The following is a 17346-nucleotide window of genomic DNA, read 5'->3' as shown; positions in this document are numbered from 1 at the left end:
ATAACTGAGAAGGTTTAAGTCTATAACCTTGCTTTCTAGGATGCAACTCCGAAATTTACTTCTCAATGCAATTGACAGTCTACTGCCTATTCTGAGCCTGAAAAATGTATAGGAAGAAGGGGTGAGATTATAAAATCCCAGTGAGTAGACAGACATCATCAAAATAATCTAAAGCCGAGTAATAGGAGACAATTAAAATAATTCATCCTAACCCATATAAATAATTAGATTTCATCTAATTACTCAACATGGCTTATGCACTTTTCAAAGACTTGGCCCTTGCCAAAAATCCATTCTCGGGGATACCCCGCGAAGGCATCTTACCGAGACCGCCAAGGCTGTTTATTGTCACACACACAAACACATTTCACCTCTGACAACACAGTCGTTCCTTGGCGTTGGCTGAGTCCCAGTTTCACGTGGTGACTAGCGTGAAGTGTACTCAAATCCTACCTCGGGAGTTATCCTACGTGCCTCTCCAATCGAGGTCAGCTCAATAATTGAGAACCGTGCCCCTCTAATTAGGCTGGCCCATGGAACCCCGTCACTGTAGTGCCCACTTTATAATCCACCAACCAATAAAATCATAATAGTATGACATGGCTCACTTAACACATTCAAGGCAAATAAAGCAGTTCACATATTCTTAAAATCATAAAAATAACCAGTCATACCCACATTTATCATAAGCCATTTAATGTAAAATCATGGATAAACAACACAATCATAGTATAGGTCTCCAATTACTCTATTTTTGAAATCATTATTAAATTTTCAAAAATATTATAAAATTATTTTATAAAATCCCATTTTACCATAAAACACAATAATTTTCCAATTAAACCATTTTTCCATAAAATCACACAATTAAATAAATCTACTCTAGATAATTAAGACGATAGTAAGTTTACTCACTGTACTAAGAGTAGATATACTCCTATTCTCGGTCTTCGGGTGTAGTCTTTTACCCGTATCAGATAGCTCACCACCTATCCACAATACATGACACAAAAATTCAATAATTTGTGTCAAATCAATATATATTATTTCAGGCTCTTATCCATGCGTATGCACTAGATAGGGTGTGAAATGTTTGGACAATCGCTTAATCATGTGTCCGACCTAACTCGCCTATACACGGTGTAAATTTCTAAAATCTCCAATTCAACTCCAATTCCATCCATTTCAATTTCAATTATCCAATTATATCCACAATACCTCAATGACTACGAATGTGGTTCAATTTATCAGTTCGGATCACAATTACGCTTTTACCCCTAGTGGGTAAAAATTTCAATTTTTTTACACCAAAAATTCCCATTTAATTTCCAACCTCATAATTCATCAATTTTCCATCTAATTCTCTTAAAATAAAGTCAACCTCATCCTCACACACCATTGGCTAGATTCGGCCTAGAGAAATTCATGGAGAAAATGAATATTTTTCTTGTTGTTTTACTCATAAACATGCTAAACTAACACTAAACACTAACATAGTTTAAAATCAAATTAATCTAACAACTTTCTCTCTCTAAACCCATATGATCAGATTTGAATCCATCATCAAAACACAAAATTTAACCATAGAAAATAAGGAGAAATGCATGGAAATGATAAATCTTAAGCTAAGCTTGAAAAATCATACCTTTAAACACTTGATTTCTTGAAAAATCACACTTTTTCTTTGAATTTTCTCACTCTAGGGTTTGTTCTTATTTCTCTCTCTCTCCTGCTGGTTTTGGCTGACCCTCCCAATGAAAAATTCTGGAACTTTCAAGCCTTTTAATAGGCTTAATAAAATATTATTATTTTATTTACCTTTTGAATATTTTATTATTTTATTTTTTCTAGCCATTTGTTTGACTTTTTTTTTCTACCACTCAATCCTATTCACTTATCCATGTCTTCCATGAAATTTCTAGACTTTTCCAAAGTTTTGGTGGAGCAAATTTTTAAAAATTACACTTTTGCCCCCGTAAAAGTGAAAAATTACATTTTTGCCCCAAAAATTGGAAAATTACCAAAATGCAAAATTTTCACTCCTTATACTCATATCGTGCTCCATGTAATCAAATTTGATCTAAATTCTCTCGAAAATATCAATTTCATCCTCGGATGGCAAAATTACCATTTTACCCCTATACGCCAAAAATATAAAAAATTCATATATTTTCACTGCTAAATCTTCCAATTGTACTTCAATACTCATATCATACTCAAATATGCCAAATGGGTCTAAGAAAATCTTTTAAAAAAAAAAATTCCCATTTTGTCCTCAAATTGCAAAATGACCATTTTACCCCATAACCGGTCAAATTTCCTGATTGATTCCAAATTGATCCTCGAACTCTGAATCACCATTCCAAGTAGATTTTGGGATTTCAGAACTCTCAAATCCCTTTTAAATTTTTCATTTGAACTAGCTTGAGGTATAAATCAACTTCACAGCACCTCTAGGGGCAATACCGTCTTTTGTCGATTTCTCGGGCTTCCTTAATATACAAACATTCTATCGAGCATGTGAATAACATCATAATTATTTTACAAAGCAGGGTTTGACATATTTTATGTGATTTAATAAATGCTATGCATGCAAAGATAAGACTTTAATAAGGTGAAAAGAAAGTCCCTCATTATATATTGGGTCACATGCCACGCATGAGCAAGTTGCCTTCCACCATATAGCAAGATAACCCAGCTGCTCTTTTAATCAGAGACTTGTTGAGTACACTCAAGGTCACACTTTTACACGAGTATGTTTGAGATATTGGTGGTTCTTACTCAACTAGTTTCATAAAATCCAAATGCTTGGAAACTTGATTATTATGGAAACTAGAGGCAAAGGCTAGATGAAACATATATGATATGTATAGGTAATGTGTTGTTACCTAGCTAATCTAGGAGTTGTATAAAGATATAATTGGTAAGCTCAATACCTACCTAATCCACCTATCATGGTTTGTTGAGCACACTTAAAGCCATGACTAGATGGATGGGATCCTCACCCACTAAGAGAATCCTAGTAGAGATCTCTCGAGGTGATATGGAGGGTTATCATCTTGTAGAAAATAGTGGAAGAACTATTTAAAATTTTAAAACCTTCTTTTAAATAGTTTATGCATGATATTTACTTATTGCTTTATTTGATCTATTTAAATATAATTTATATACATGGCTAATAATCTGTCACTATGGTGCATCTTGAATGCAAATCAAACTCACTAGACCAAACCCTTTTTAAAGGTACCAAACCTTGAGAAATGTTCTCAAGCAAAAGGTTGTTCGTTGCACAATCTCTACCAAATACAATTCATAATTAGGAATGAGCTTCCATGAGATGGAATTTACATTGCCTTAATTATGAATTGGGAAGACAACCATGATAATGGCACTAACTGGGAAATGTTCTCAAACATCTTTATGGTAAAGATGGACAAATGAGGGACTAAAAAAAATTATTTCCTTGATAGAGTTAACGAAGAAGAAACCTATAGAAGAAACTTATAGAAGCTTCTATTTTTCCAAAGTTTATGATTGAGATAGAAGTTATTACTAATGTATTAACATCATAAGTATTCAATCCTAGATGTTGAATGCATTTAAGTAATGGCATAAAGCACAAAACAATAGTTGTAAGTCAATGCTCAATATAAATGTCAAGAAAACTGATCACATATGATCTCAATTATGGCATTTGTGTCATGGTCATTGAAGTAAGAATTAGAGTATGAAGATACTTAGATCCTTTTGATTGGGAATCAGAAAGGAGCTAGTAATTCTTATATGACCAAATCAATTTTCATGCAAAAGTGAATAGCTTGATATGTTCAAAAGGCCTTATACATATAGATGTATACGAACCATTGAACATAAAATGTTATGGAAAATGTTCCTAATTAATTAAGTTTACACAAGATCAAATTGAGATTTTGTCTTGTATACTTAAAGTAATAAAATTTGAAACCTTGAAATGTTCAGAGAATTCAAATATAAGATCATACAAGCTATATAGTATGAAGTACTCTTATTAAGATATGATCTTAGTGAAGATTACTCTTGTCAAGCCCGACCTTATAAAATACTTGTCATGTCATTCATCTGATTGACAATATGCTTGCATACTTGGAAAGCCCCGAAAGAAAAATCGTTAAAAGACAACAATGTACTAAATGGTACAATTAAGTTAATTTAAGCCTCGAATTAGATCAAATAGAGAATTTAAAATGAAATTAAGAATATTAAAGTCCCAGAATGGTTTAATATGATGATTTGGAGTTCGAGGATCAATTTGGAGTCAAACCAAAATTTTTACTGTCCAAGGGCAAAATGGTCATTTGCCACCCAAGGACATAATGGGAATTTTTAGAAAAGAATTTTTTTGGCCCCATTTCATTTATTGGAGTACGATTTGAGTATTGGAGTATAATTTGAGGGTTTGGCAGTGGAAAAGTATAATTTCGGTGATTTTTAGAGTGTAGGGGCGAAATCGTAATTTTACCACTTGCGGACAAAATTTGAGATTTTGAGAGAATTTAGATCAAATTTGACAAATTGGAGAATGGTATGAGTATAAGGGATGAAAAATATGTCTATGGGCAATTTTTCAGTTTTTGGGGCAAAAATGTAATTTTTAACTTTAGGGGGGGCAAAAGTGTAAATTTCAAAAATTACTCCACCAAGACTTTGGATAAGTCTGAGAATTTTATCTAAGCTATGGATATGCGGGACAAGTGTATGGTGAAAATTTGGAAACAAATGGATGGCTAGAATTTAAGGAATTAATAAAACATTAAAAAATGAATAAAATAATATTATATTAATTTAGCCTTTAAAAAGGTAAAAAATTCCAGAATTCTCATCTTCTTCAGCTGTCCAAACCAGGGGAGAAAAGGGGGAAAAAAACAAATAAGAACCCTACCTGAAAATTTGGGAAAAATCAAGAGAAATCAAGAAATCAAGCATTGAAAAGGTAAATTTCATTGATTTTCCTTGTGATTTTCACTACCCATGCATTTTTTTCTCATTTCCATGCAAAATTAGAAAGTGGGTATGGACACCCATGCTGGCCAAACCTCCATGGATGAGTTTTGAGCTTGATTTTTGGTTGATTATAATTGAATTAAGTGATTTTAGTTAAGTTATATTGAAATATAGCAAAAATAAGCTAGAGATATAATTTTCTCCCATTGAAACCCATTATGCCAAATTTTCTAGGGGAATATTGGCTGCTGATCTTGATGTTTATTTCAGAAATTATGATGAATAATGATGAATTATGAGCCTAGAAAAATAATGGGAATTTTCGAAGTAAAAATATAAATTTTTACCCACTAGGGGTATTTTCGTAATTTGCTATCGGGACTGATAATTTGCACCACACTGAGGGACATTAAGTCAATTTGGGTGCAATTGAGGTATAGAAACTGAAAAAAATTAATTTGGAGTTTAAACGGATGCGTATATCGATTTATCGAGTAAAAGATCGAAATAGGCTAACACTGCATTTAGGCAAAAATTTAGACATTTTTGCATTCCATATCAAGCATTAGTAGTCTAAATTAGTTTAATTTCAATTTAGTACCAATGTGGGTGAATTTCTCGATTTTGTACTGTGTCAAGGTGGTGAGTCCTCCGATAAAGGCAAGGGAATTGCACCCGAGGACCAGTAGTCTGAGTATTTCAAAAATCCCCACTCTAGACACAGTGAGTAACCTTACCATCATTTTAATTATCTAAAGTATGTTTTTATTCGGTTTTGGTGAATTTTATGAAAATGAGTTCAAATGGTAAATTTTTATGTTTTGTAAACAAAATGAGTTTAAATGAAAATATTTTATAAATTATCTTGAAACGAAATAACAATTTTGAAAATAGAGTAATTGGAGACCACTGATATGTTATAAATTTAAAATTAAATTAATGGCTTATGTTATTGTATTGGCATGACTGGCTGGGCTGTGTTTTTTATGAATTGTATGAATTGCTTTATTTTACCCTTGCAGGCTGGGAAGTAATATATTAGCCCTGTCATGCTGTCAAAATTTTATTGTATGGTGGGTTTGACCTGCTGTAGTGGGCTGGGTTCTGTGGACTAGCCTATTAGAGGGGCACAGAATCCTGTTATATTTTTACCTCGGTTGGAGAGGTGAGTAGGGTAACTCCGAGGTATAACTTTTAGAGTTCACTTCACGCCAAACCACCACGTGAAGGGGAACTCGGCCAATGCCAAGGAATGACTATGTTTTCAAAATAAAAACATGACTTTCTAATAGCCTTGGCGGACTCAGTTGGGATAGCCTTCGGCCAAGGTATCCCAAATAACTGAGTATGATAATAATTTTTGGCATGAGCCAAGCTTTTTAAGAAATTCATAAGCCATACTAATTACTTGCTTTAAATAAATTGATTTCATTTGGTTGAAATAAGTTGAAGGATGATAAATCACAGTTTGATGAAATATTTTAATAGTCTCATTTTACTCGACTTTAGATAATTTGAGTGATGTTTGTTTACTCATTGAGATTTTATAATCTCACCACCCTCATTTTCACCCATTTCAGGCTCAGAATAGATTGTAGATAACTGATATCGGCGAGGATTACAGTTGAACTTGCCACATCCAAAGACTGTAGGTTCATTTCTTTTGATACTTTTGGTCATTCGTGGGCCCACGTGTCACTGTAAATTAAATTCTATACTTTGGTTATCTGTATTACGGTATGTAAGAATTTACTTTGCATTTACGTTATAAAAATTATTTATGCAGTGTTCTTAAAATATCTTTTTATGTGAAAATTGAATATTTTATTTAATATTTTTATTTTATTATAATAGTCATAATTCCATTTTAAACGAATGTTTTAGACATCCAAATTATTTTTTATTATGAAATATGTGTTTTCCACTTACATACTATATTTTTAGATGATTTTGAGATTTTTGGGATAAATGACCAAAATACCCCTGTGAGATGGAAATTATTATTTTATTTGTTTAAGTTGAAAACAGTTTAAAATCTTTTAGAATGTGGTATTTGGAAATAGTTACCCACAGGGGAAGTGAGAAGCTGATATTAAAGCCTTGCGGGGTTTCGGTTGACATTCCGGGTAATGAATGTCGATAGAGACGTCGCGGCGGTTGTCACGGGCTCGATGGGAGTTCCGGGTCGTGACAATTAAGTTAGTATCAGAGCTTTTTGTTTTAAAGATTAGCGTTTTAGGGTTTAAAGTTATTTTAAAGCTGTTTTAAAAATTTACAGTGTCAGTGTGGCCCCGAGTTAAGTTAGGTTAGGTTGAATAAAATACATGCATAAGCATATAAAGCCTAAGGTTGCCTAAACTCACTTTGTTCCCTCTTATAGATTATTATGTCTCCTCAACACGAACAACCACCTTTCACTTGATCAGTTGGGAGGGGAAGAGGTCGTTTACAACGTCGTCAGTTAGGTGCAATAGAGGAGGAATCGACTGCATCCACCATTCGGGCAGCACCTGCTGCTGAACAAATCGAGACTCCTCCACATCCTCCACTTCCTCTGCCACTTACTAGTATTCCTACTATGCCTCTTGAGGTAATTCAGGCATTAACAGCCTTCTTTACTACTATTGTTGGCCAGGCTCAGGCTGGTCAAGCTCTTCCTACAGTTCCTCTTGCTGCTCCTTCAGTACCACCATCCCCACCTCCTATCCCACCACCAGTGCTGGATTTTTCTGATTCTAAGAAGCTTAAAGAGGCTAGGCAACAAAGTTATGTTTCTTTTATGGGTGAGTCAGACGCAACCGTGGCTAAAGAGGTGGTGTGAATGGCTTTAAGAGCTGAGAAGCTTGCGAATGAAAATAAAAGTCTGCGAGCTGAGTTAGCAAAAAAGAGAAATCTAAGTGTATCTTCTAGTCAGCCATCAAACAGGGGCAAAGACTCCTCTATTTCAGGAAGTTCACGTAGATGCAGAAAATTGTGGGAATTATCATGTTGGGCCGTGCAGAGGGCCTGCACGATGTTTTCGTTGTGATCAACTGGGTCACATTAGGAGAGATTGCCCACAGTTAGGATGGGCTACGGTAGCTGCTCCATCTCCACCAGCTCATACGGATATGCAGAGGAGAGATTCCTCTAGATTGCAACCGAGACAGGGATGATTTTGACATACCACCAAGGGTAGATTAAATATGTTGAAATTAGTGCTCTAATAAAGTACATATGATAGAAAGCTAGTTTGTAAGTTATAGTTTTCATGATCATGAAATATATAAAGATTATCAGTATATGGACATACATTTGGAATTGTAATTTACAAGTTTGAAGTATTTAGATATGATTAAATGGAATTAGCATTAGTTAAGGTACGTAAATCTTTTAATTAATTTCTATGGAGTATGAGTGATAGTAGAATGGAGGAACATAGTGCAGTGATGTTATATGGTGAAATCACTATAAAATATGGAAAGGGTATTTTCAAGTGGGATTTATTGACTGATGATAAGTGATGAGCAATTTGAGATACATGTAGCTATGAATAAATTTGGAGATTTTTGCTTGAGCAAACTTGTATTAAATGTTATGGTAAAGATATATGAATGCTAGTGGCAAAATAAATACGTTAAATCAATGTTTTGATCGTACACTTGTGATAGAAAGTTAGTCTTGCTAATTGTGGTATAGACTTGAAGGGAAGCCACACGATTGTGAATAATTGAGGTAGTAGCTTTAAAGGTGCAAGAGTTGCTAAGATAAAGTGAATTCAAACCGTTGCAACGCCACAGTTCTGACTATTAAACGCTGTCACGCTAAGAACCCCTAATGGCTAGAAAGCAAGAGCAAATTGAGAGTGGCATGAAGATTAAACTCACGAGTTGAAGAATGGTCATTGGTTTTCATGCTAAGCTTTGTTGTTTGGAGTCTTAAGTGCATTGGGAGGTATTAAGATAAAGATGATGAGTGAAATTGCAAAGTTGTTTTTTTATTGCCTTATATATATTGGCATGTAAGAGAAAGAAAAGTTTGAGAATTTTTGAGATGGCTACATAAAAATAAATTAACATGTGGAGTGTTAAGATGAATAATATGATGACTGAAGTCAAATCTTAAGAAATAAAGAAGACAAGAGATTAAGTCTTGTTAAAGACTAAAAAGGAAGCGAGCGAAAGGTTAGATGAATGTATGAGATACTGATAAGAGATGTCAATACCAAGTGAGGAAAATGTAAATAAAGATTTCAATAATGATATAGCAAATGAGTTTATATAGAATATTGTTATGAGAATATACTGATCTTGTCTTGACCTTGTTGAAAGGAAAGGATTAGTAACAACACAAGTAAACTAGGTGACATGCTAGAAACCCATGGAGATAAATTGAAGCATGAGTAGTTGGGCATGCCTTTATGGAAATGATATACTTGGTGTATAAAAGAGTAAATAAGTTATTAAGTGTTTCAAGAATGTTTAAACGCCCTTGAGAAAGATAAGTTATACATGATGAGCATAAGATGCGTGACTTTGAAACTTGCTAAGGAGCCAAATGGCTAAGTTACGGGTTAAATGATCATATGTTGTGAGACATAAATTTAAAATAAATATCCCTAAGGAAATACTCAAGAGAAGTTCTGCCATGGATCTTGTGGAAGCAAGCACTAAGTTATGTAGTTATAAAAAGGAAGTTATAAGTTGAGAGTGGTATAAGTATTAACATTAAAAAGTACTTGAGGAGAATTTAGTTTCAAGTCTTGTAATTTCAAGTACAATTTGTAAATTAGTTAAGGAAGAATGATGTTATATTCATATGAAAGAGTGGAATAAAGGATGATACAAGTTAACCCTGATAATGGAGTCAGATAATGAAACTTTCTTAATATATTATGGGAATTGGAATTCGAAAATGCGTGAGGCATACATGATTCAAATGAATTTGAGTTTTAAGTGACAAATCAATATCGAAATGCAATAAGGATACAATATATATAGGAGACATGAAGGATAATCGAGGAATAAGGATGACTTTTAGGAATTATAGTATTGCATCAGATGCAATGATCAAGTCAAGATAAATTTTTGAGATACAAATGGGATTATAAAACATACACGCATAATAGATTATAATTCAATGGAGATGACATTGTGATGCAATGATATACAGTACAAGGAAACTTAAGCATATAATTGGAAATGAGAAGAAGAGAATATAATTATATAAATGATGAGGAACTATGCACAGGCATGATGAGAATTTGTATGAATTATGAAGATTATTCTATTGAGTCTTGATTGTGGATGGGAATGAATTAAGAGAAATTAGTTTGAAGGCATTTGAAAATAGAGACTCGTATACATAATGAGGAATATAGACATTTGAATTGCCACGACCCGGAACTCCCCATCGGGCCTGTGACAACCACCGCGAGGCCTCGACAGACATTCTTCACCCCGAATGCCGATTGAAACCCCGCAAGGCTTAGCATCAACTTCTGCATCTCCCCGGTGAGCAACAATTATTAAATCTCGCATTTCAAAAAAATCATAAGTTATTTTCAAATAAGAACAATAAAATATTATTTTCTGGCTCACAGGGGTATTTTCATAATTTTTCATCAAAAATCTCAAAACTTGCTAAAAATGTAGTAGGTAAGCAGAAAATATATATTTAATGATTTAAAAACAATTAAGTATCTAAAACGTTCATTTGAAAGCAAATTGTTGACAACTAGTACTATTCAAAAATAATAAATAAAATATTCTATTTTCTCATAAAATAAATTTTTATAGAAATATTCATAAATAATTTTTCGCACATGAAAGTAAAGTAAAAATTGTATGAATAGAAATACAGATAACCAAAATATAAGTTTTGATCTGCAATGACACGCGGGCTCCAATTGACCAAGAGGATGTAAGACTGTGAACTCTTACTTTCTATAATGCAGTTCCGAGCTTAGTTCTCGTCCTACTCGACTATCTACAAACTGTCCTAAGCCTGAAAAATGTATAGGAAGAAGGGGTGAGATTTTATAATCCCAGTGAGTAAACAGATACCATCTAAAGTATCTAAAGCCGAGTAAATGGAGACAATTAAAATAAGTCATCATACCGTAATTTCATTACCTTGCAGTTCATTTCAACTAAATAAAATCAATCCATATAAATCGAGTAATCAACTTGGCTTATGAATTTCTTAAAACTTTGGCTCGTGCCAAAACTCATATTCGGTGATACCTTGCACAGGGCATCCAACCGAGTCCACCAAGGCTGTTAAAATTTTGTATATACTTAAAATATATTTTTAGTTTGAGAAAAATATAGCCGTTCCTTGGCGTTGGCTAAGTTCCCCTTCACGTGGTGGTTTGGCGTGAAGTGAACCCTAAGCTTTACCCTAGGAGATACCCTACGCGCCTCTCCATTCGAGGTAATAATATAATGGAGTTTACCGTGCCCCTCTAATAGGCTGGTCCATGGAACCCCCTCTGCAGTAAATAATTAATATATAATCCACCAATCAATAAAATTCATTCTAGTATGACATGGCAATTTATCGCAACCTAGCCTCTCAAGGCTGAATACACAGTATAAATAATTCTAACACCAAAATCAGTTTACCCATTCATGCTCATATATTGTCGTAAGCCATTCAATTTAAAACCATAAATTTACAACACAAGCAGGCAGTCTCCAATTACTCTATTTTCAAAACCAATATTCGATTTTCCAGAAAATTTATAAAATCATTTTATAAAATCACAATTTCTCTTAAAATATAGCAATTTACCATTTAAACTCATTTTCTATAAAATCACACAATGGTATAAAACTACTCTAGATAATTAAGACGATAATAAGTTTACTCACAGTATTAGGAGTAGAAATACTCCTATCTTCCGCCCTCGGGTGCAGTCTCTTACCCGAAACAATTGAGTCACCACCTATCCATAATCTATGACACAAAATTCAATAAATTGTGTCAATTTATCATAAATTATTTCAGGCTCTTATCCATACGTATGCACTAGATAGGATTTGAAATGTCTAGACAATCGCTTAATTGCGGTGTCCGACCTAACTCTCCTATACATGGTGTAAATTCCTAAAATCCCCAATTCGACTCCAATTCCATCCATTTCAATTTTAATTATCCAATTATATCCACAATACCTCAATGACTGTGAATTTGGTCCAATTTATCAGTCCGGACTATAAATTACGCTTTTACCCCTAGTGGGTAAAATTTCAATTTATTGCACCGAAAATTCCCATTTAATTTCCAACCTCATAATTCATCATTTTTCCACCCAATTCTCTTAAAATAAAGTCAACCTCATCCTCACATACCATTGGCTAGATTCGGCTTAAAGAAATTCATGGAGAATATAAATATTTTTCTTGTTGTTTTACTCATAAATATGCTAAACAAACACTAAACACTAACATAGCTTAAAATCAAATTTATCTAGCAACTTTCTCTCTCTAAACCCATATGACCAGAATTGAAATCATCCTCAAATCACATGATTCAACCATGAAAAATGATGGGAAATGCATGGGAAAGGTAAAGCACAAGACAAATTTAAGAAATGTTACCTTTTTTTTCTTGATTTTTGAATTTCCACCTATTTTCCCTTTAAATTTCTTGGCTAGGGTTTTATTTTCTCCTTTCTCTCTCTTGTTTCTTGCTTGGCCGAATGTTGAAGAAGAAGAATGGGTTATGGGCTGATTTTTTTATGCCTTTTTATTGTTTAATGAATAATATTATTTTATTCATATTTTGAATATTTTATTAATTTTTTTTCTAGCCATCCACTTGTCCTACTTTTTCCACCATGCATTCCCTTTGACTTATCCAAGTCTTAAGTGAAATTTTCAGATTTTTCCAAAGTTTTGGTGGAGCAAATTTTTCAAAATTACACTTTTGCCCCTGAACTTTTCAAAAATTACATTTTTACCCAAAAAATTGAAAATTTGCCATAATTCATAATTTTCACTCCTCATACTCATTTCACACTCCAAATAATTAAATTTGATCAAAATCCTTTCAAAAATTAAATTTTTGATTTCGGATGGCAAAATTACCATTTTACCCTTTTACTCCAAATTATACCGAAATTAAAATTTTTCACTTCTAAACCTCAAATCTTACTCCAATAAGTCAAATGGGGCCACAAATCTTTTCTAAAAATTCCCATTTTGTCCCTAGGTGGCAAATGACCATTTTGCCCCTAGATAGCTAAAATTTCGGTTTGATTCCAAATTGATACTCGAACTCCGAATCACCATATTAAACCATTCTGGGACTTTAAAATTCTTAATTTCATCGTAAATTCTCTATTTGATCTAGTTCGAGGTTTAACTCAACTTTGTTGTACCTTTAGATACAATACCGACTTTTGTAAATTTTTTTTCGGGACTCTCTTAGCATGCAAACATGCTATCCATCACATGTATGTCATGACAAATATTTTTATAGAGTCGAGCTTGTCATCTTCTCCCCCACTTGGATCAACCATATGATCCTTTTTCATGACTGATTTCGATATCCGGTAAAATATTAATATTTTAAAAATTTTATCTTGTCTCCTTGGTACCTGAAATACCTTATTATGCCTCACTTGACTCCCGAATCACCTTTTATCTCACAAATTCTCCTCCGATAAAATTGTTATTATTTTATTATTATTTTCTCACTTGCGAAATATTTTATCCTAAACTACTCCTTTCGTCTCTTATCACTTTTAAACATTTTAATTGACTTCAATTTGCATTCGCTCAACTTTATTTATCACCATATCAAAGTATGGGGTATTTCAATCTCCCCCACTTAAATAGAATTCGTCCTCGAATTCCCGTCGATGTTGCATTATCAATCTCCTTTTATGATCCTACTCCTTGTTCATTCTATAGGGACATTCAATTTATTCACCTCGTTCACCTTCAGTTCAATTAAATGCTTTATTTATGGCACTTATCATCTTTCGGAACTGGATCAGTAATACTTTTCACAACCATGATCTCTTGTATCGAGACACTAAGCATGCCTTTATCACCATTATTAAATTTGAACCATAACTTCTGTCAAGCCCGACCTTATAAAATACTTTCCATGTCATTCATATGATTGACAATATGCTTGCATACTTGGAAAGCCCTGAAAGAAAAATCGTTAAAAGACGACAATGTACCAAATGGTACAATTAAGTTAATTTAAGTCTCGAACTAGATCAAATAGAGAATTTAAAATGAAATTAAGAATATTAAAGTCCCAGAATGGTTTAATATGGTGATTTGGAGTTCGAGGATCAATTTGAAGTCAAACTAGAATTTTTACTGTCCAGGGGCAAAATGGTCATTTGCCACCCAAGGACACAATGGGAATTTTTAGAAAAGAATTTTTTTAGCCCCATTTGACTTATTGGAGTATGATTTGAGTATTGGAGTATAATTTGAGGGTTTGGCAGTGAAAAAGTTTAATTCCAGTGATTTCTAGAGTGTAGGGGCAAAATCGTAATTTTGCCACTCGCGGACAAAATTTGAGATTTTGAGAGAATTTAGATCAAATTTGACAAATTGGAGAATGGTATGAGTATAAGGGATGAAAAATATGTCTATGGGCAATTTTTCAATTTTTGGGGCAAAAATGTAATTTTTGACTTTTACGGGGGTAAAAGTGTAAATTTCAAAAATTACTCCACCAAGACTTTGGATAAGTCTGAGAATTTTACCTAAGCTATGGATATTTGGGACAAGTGTATGGTGAAAATTTGGAAACAAATGGATGGCTAGAATTTAAGGAATTAATAAAACATTAAAAAAATGAATAAAATAATATTATATTATTTTAGCCTTTAAAAAGGTAAAAATTCCGGAATTCTCATCTTCTTCAGCTGTCCAAACCAGGGGAGAAAAGGGGAAAAAAAAAAACAAGAATCCTACCTGAAAAATTTGGAGAAAATCAAGAGAAATCAAGAAATCAAGCATTAAAAAGGTAAATTTCATTGATTTTCCTTGTGATTTTCACTACCCATGCATTTTTTTCTCATTTCCATGCAAAATTAGAAAGTGGGTATGGACACCCATGCTGGCCAAACCTCCATGGATGAGTTTTGAGCTTGATTTTTGGTTGATTTTAATTGAATTAAGTGATTTTAGTTAAGTTATATTGAAATATAGCAAAAATAAGCTAGAAATATAATTTTCTCCCATTGAAACCCATTATGCTGAATTTTCTAGGGGAATATTGGCTGCTGATCTTGATGGTTATTTGAGGAATTATGATGAATAATGATGAATTATGAGCCTAGAAAAATAATGGAAATTTTCGGAGCAAAAATACAAATTTTTACCCACTAGGGGTATTTTCGTAATTTGTTATCGGGACTGATAATTTGCACCACACTGAGGGACATTAAGTCAATTTGGGTGCAATTGAGGTATAGAAACTGAAAAAAATTAATTTGGAGTTTAAACGGACGCGTATATCAATTTATCGGGTAAAAGACCGAAATAGGCTAACACCGCATTTTGGCAAAAATTTAGACATTTTTGCATTCCATATCAAGCATTAGTAGTCTAAATTAGTTTAATTTCAATTTAGTACCAATGTGGTGAATTTCTCGATTTTGTACTATGTCAAGGTGGTGAGTCCTCTGATAAAGGCAAGGAAATTGCACCCGAGGACCAATAGTCTGAGTATTTCGAAAATCCTCACTCTAGACACGGTGAGTAACCTTACCATCATTTTAATTATCTAAAGTATGTTTTTATTCGGTTTTGGTGAATTTTATGAAAATGAGTTCAAATGGTAAATTTTTATGTTTTGTAAACAAAATGAGTTTAAATGAAAATATTTTATAAATTGTCTTGAAACGAAATAACGATTTTGAAAAATAGAGTAATTGGAGACCACTGATATGTTGTAAATTTAAAATTGAATTAATGGCTTATGTTATTGTATTGGCATGACTGGCTGGGCTGTGTTTTTATGAATTATATGAATTGCTTTATTTTACCCTTGCAGGCTGGGTAGTAATATATTAGCCCTGTCATGCTGTCAAAATTTTATTGTATGGTGGGTTTGACCTGCTGCAGTGGGCTGGATTCTGTGGACTAGCCTATTAGAGGGGCACGGAATCCTGTTATATTTTTACCTCGGTTGGAGAGGCGAGTAGGGTAACTCCTGAGGTATAACTTTTAGAGTTCACTTCACGCCAAACCACCTCGTGAAGGGGAACTCGGCCAACGTCAAGGAATGGCTATGTTTTCAAAATAAAAACATGACTTTCTAATAGCCTTGGCGGACTCAGTTGGGATAGCCCTCGGCCAAGGTATCCCAAATAACTGAGTATGATAATAATTTTTGGCATGAGCCAAGCTTTTTAAGAAATTCATAAGCCATACTGATTACTTGCTTTAAATAAATTGATTTCATTTGGTTGAAATAAGTTGAAAGATGATAAATTACAGTTTGATGAAATGTTTTAATAGTCTCCTTTTACTCGACTTTAGATATTTTGAGTGATGTTTGTTTACTCACTGGGATTTTATAATCTCACCACCCTCATTTCCACCCATTTCAGGCTCAGAATAGATTGTAGATAACTGATATCGGCGAGGATTACAGTTGAACTTGCCACATCCAAAGACTGTAGGTTCATTTCTTTTTATACTTTTGGTCATTCGTGGGCCCACGTGTCACTGTAAATTAAATTCTATACTTTGGTTATCTGTATTATGGTATGTAAGAATTTATTTTGCTTTTACGCTATAAAAATTATTTATACAGTGTTCTTAAAATATCTTTTTATGTGAAAATTGAATATTTTATTTAATATTTTTATTTTATTATAACAGTCATAATTCCATTTTAAACGAATGTTTTAGACATCCAAAATTATTTTTGATTATGAAATATGTGTTTTCCACTTACATACTATATTTTTAGATGATTTTGAGATTTTTGGAAAAAATGACCAATATACCCCTGTGAGACGAAAATTATTATTTTATTTGTTTAAGTTGGAAACAGTTTAAAATCTTTTAGAATGTGGTATTTGGAAACAGTTACCCACAGGGGAAATGAGAAGCTAATATTAAAGCCTTGCGGGGTTTCGGTTGACATTCCGGGTAATGAATGTCGATCGAAACATCGCGGCGGTTGTCACGGGCTCGATGGGAGTTCCGGGTCGTGACAACTTCACCTCAATTATACTGATTTCGATCACATATCATACTTACTTATGTATACCTAATCATCATTTTATTAATTCGCTCCGTACCAAATTTCTCAATCTTGATTCATCCATGTTATACTGGTCTATACACTTCCTTTAATAGAGTTCCATTAAGAACTTAAACAATCCAAGGTTTACCT

The 17346-nt window shown here is 33.3% G+C and overlaps 2 long non-coding RNA genes across 2 annotated transcripts in view; both read left to right on the top strand.

Annotated features, from left to right (window-relative positions):
* LOC148763632 (uncharacterized) overlaps positions 1–17346 on the top strand; it is an 86942-nt gene that overhangs the window by 48762 nt on the left and 20834 nt on the right. The window contains exon 2 of the long non-coding RNA XR_016025471.1: positions 15611–15694. This is a non-coding gene — a long non-coding RNA (uncharacterized LOC148763632). The remainder of the gene's footprint in view (positions 1–15610; positions 15695–17346) is intronic.
* Positions 4876–6712, top strand: LOC148763633 (uncharacterized). Its single transcript, XR_016025105.1, has 3 exons — positions 4876–4969; positions 5620–5703; positions 6561–6712. It is a non-coding gene; the product is annotated as an uncharacterized LOC148763633 (long non-coding RNA).

Source organism: Theobroma cacao, chromosome 3, assembly GCF_053813885.1.
Source record: "Theobroma cacao isolate CCN51 chromosome 3, ASM5381388v1, whole genome shotgun sequence".
Lineage (NCBI taxonomy): Eukaryota > Viridiplantae > Streptophyta > Magnoliopsida > Malvales > Malvaceae > Theobroma > Theobroma cacao.
Note: the sequence above shows the minus strand (reverse complement) of the source record. Positions and strands in the feature narration are given on the sequence as shown.